Source organism: Rattus norvegicus, chromosome 1 (assembly GCF_021556685.1).
Source record: "Rattus norvegicus strain SHRSP/BbbUtx chromosome 1, alternate assembly SHRSP_T2T, whole genome shotgun sequence".
Lineage (NCBI taxonomy): Eukaryota > Metazoa > Chordata > Mammalia > Rodentia > Muridae > Rattus > Rattus norvegicus.
Window position 1 is genome coordinate 36,382,501 of NC_141534.1, and position 3,010 is coordinate 36,385,510.

A 3,010-nucleotide genomic window follows, 5' to 3' on the forward strand; every position below is an offset into this window, starting at 1 on the left:
GGAAAAGATAATTCACTTTAGAGCATAACTTGAGGGCATAGCCTATCGGTTTGAGGAGAGCATAGATGCCATGAGCAGAAAATGTTGTCCACATTCTATTCCCTGTAACAATGAAGGGAACAAGGGAAGCTTGTATTCAGTTTCGTCCTATTTCTAACCCATACCAGGGTCCACTGCACACTACAGTTTCTGTAATACTTTGCTTTCTGTAGCTGAGATAAACACCATGACCAAACATGAGAGAAAATGGTCTATTTCTTCTTAGCACTCCCAGGTGAGAGTCAATCACTGAGGGCAATCCAGGGCAAACTGAAGCTGATATGGCCATTCCTAATTTAGGTTGACTTTCAGACTAAATAGCACAGAATGCATGACTATTCAATTGATGAGAACTAGAAGCAGAGAGGAGACAAATGTCTGGCAGGCTTCCCACCTTGTTATAATGGACTGAATCTCTGAACATCTTTGCCATCATAAGAGTTGCCTTGGTCATAGTGTCTCTTCACATCAAAAAAAAAAAAAAAAAAAAAACAACAACAACAAAAAAAAAACAACCTAAATTAAGACACCAGTCATTGCCAGAAATTTGTCTACTATGTGAAGTGTCCTGGTAGTTAGTTCTGACAATACACCTTATTTTGTTACAGTGTCTCATCTTAGAAGATGGTCTTGACAAGACTAAATGTTCACTTTCCATTCCAACGTTTGAGTGTACTTTTCTGAAACCAGTCAAGTGTATGATGTTTACTATTTCTTAATTTTAGGACATTGTGCTGTTTTGAATTTTTAAAAGATGTATTGGTGTGCATGGTTGTATATAGGTATGGCTATGTAACAATAAACATATGGAAAGCAAAGGACATCTTTGTGGAGTTATTTCCTTCTACATTTATGTGGACTTTGTTGTTCAAACCTATGTTCTAAGGCTTTTGCAGCTAGCACCTTTTCCTACCCAGCCATTCACTGTTCCCAGATATCTTGTTTTCAGTTTTTGTTTCACTTTGTATGTTTTACACTTTGTTAATGCTGTTTTAAATGTAAAGTGTCAAGATTGTTTCTCACTTTGCATACTATATATAATTTTTTGGCTAACCCATTTTAATTAAGGCTATATGTCATTTTGAGAGTTGATACAGTGCCTTTAACTATACTCTTTACCAGTGGGGAAGTTTTTGGGTGACTTAAAGACAATATATTCATTTTTTATGCAAAAATAAGAGAAAATCAATCAATATTGCAGGGTAGCATTGAGGCAGGATTAGAAAGTGGGACACCCAGCAGAGGGAGAGAGAGGAATTCTGGGAAAGAGTCATGTGTGGGAGACTCACCCCAGAATACCGAAGGAGATGGTCACATAAAGGAGCTGGCTAAACTGTAATATAAGTAATGAGTAGTCAGGGGACAAGGCTAAGCTTATGAGCATTTACTAATAATAATTCAGTCTCAGGGTCATCATTACTGGGAGGATGGAAGCGAAAGCCAATGATTACAGGGTTACATATATATCACATAACAGATGGACTTCTGTTTGTAACAGAATGGAATGTTCCATTTCTACAGTAATTTTTCCTAAACCAGGGGGTACTGACATATGGCTCTTGGTTCCTCTTTCAATACACATGCTTCCTTAGAATTCTTCTGCCCTCTCTCTTTCTTTAACCCCTTGATTTGGAATGACTCCTATTCCTCTGAAACTCATTCAAGAAAATCCCTACTTACCCCTGTGTTTTAGTTTTGGAGATACTTGTAGGGTGATGTCATCACGCAGGTGTAAGCAGGTACAAAATAGAATGAGGCTTGCCATTGGATGAGAAGGAAAGATGGGCAGGAGAAAAGTTTTAGGAAGAGGAGGAGACTGGAACGGGAAGGCAGGGGAAGCTGGGGAGTTTTCTTCCATAATTTTGTGAAATTCCATACAAGTGCTTTCTGTGAGTCTGACCTGGATTTTTTTAAAAATAGATTTTATTTTAACGTTCAGTTATTTTGACCTGTCCTAGAGTACATATTCCATTCTTGCACATTTTGACATTTCTCAAAGTATCCAATTCCTCCACCTTGGCATTTTTTTCCCACTTCATCCTATCTGTTACTGAGGCTTTTCTCTGAATTTTTTGTTTGAGTTCTTTAGTTTTACATTTCAAGTTTTATTCTATTTTTGGTTTGTTTTTCAGTGATCCTGTCCTTTGAATAAATTCTTTTTTCCTACCTTGAATTGCTTTCACTATTTAATTCCAGTTAGTTTTTGTGGTATTCATTCTGGTATTTATTCATATTCCCTTTGAGTTCTTTGTTCATGTTTACTATTGTCTGTTTGAAAGCATTGTCTTGTCTATCATCTAAATCACTTTTCTTTGAGAATACTTAATTTTTGGTGGAGATTTCTTGTCCTAGTTAGCATTCTACTGCTGGGAAGAGACACCATGACCTAAGGCAATTCTTTACACATTTAATTGGGGACTTATTTACAGTTTCAGAGGTTTAGTCCATTATCATCATGGCAGCACTCATGATGTTTGAGCACTAGCTGAGAGCTATACCCCAACCCATAGAGTGAGTTTTTGAAACCTCAAAGCTCACTCCCAGTGACATACTTACTGCAAGACCACATCTACTACAAGACCACAATTACTCCAACAAAGCCACATCTCCTAATCCTTTTAGTGTTCCTTTCCTGCATGAATAAGCACTGAAATACATAAGCCTATGGATACCACATAGGTCTTATTAAACCACATTTGTTTGGGTTATTCCTGTATTGGCAATGGTACCTAAAAGTCCAACTTGAAACACAGTAATGTGTCCTGATATTAAAATATCTTTCTTTTGTGGAATGGGTGTTTGAAACTTTGTTTCCTAGTTAAATGAACCTTGTCAGTTGTATTGAGCTTAAGGTTTACCTTAAGGCAGCTAAACTGGGCTTGAACTGTCTATCTTGTGTTTAGTCTTGCGCAATTCAGTTCTCCAGTCTGAACAGGGTTGCAGAAGTACCCATGGAGTGAAGTTTCTAAGT

At 37.3% G+C, this 3,010-nt stretch overlaps 1 protein-coding gene across 1 annotated transcript in view; it reads right to left on the bottom strand.

Moving 5' to 3' along the window:
* Positions 1-1,939, bottom strand: part of LOC102547287 (zinc finger protein 728-like) — an 18,666-nt gene extending 16,727 nt beyond the window's left edge. Inside the window, exon 1 of the mRNA XM_087550425.1 lies at positions 1,720-1,939. The gene's annotated coding sequence lies outside the window, so the exon portion shown is untranslated. The remainder of the gene's footprint in view (positions 1-1,719) is intronic.
* Positions 1,940-3,010: the final 1,071 nt, after the last annotated feature.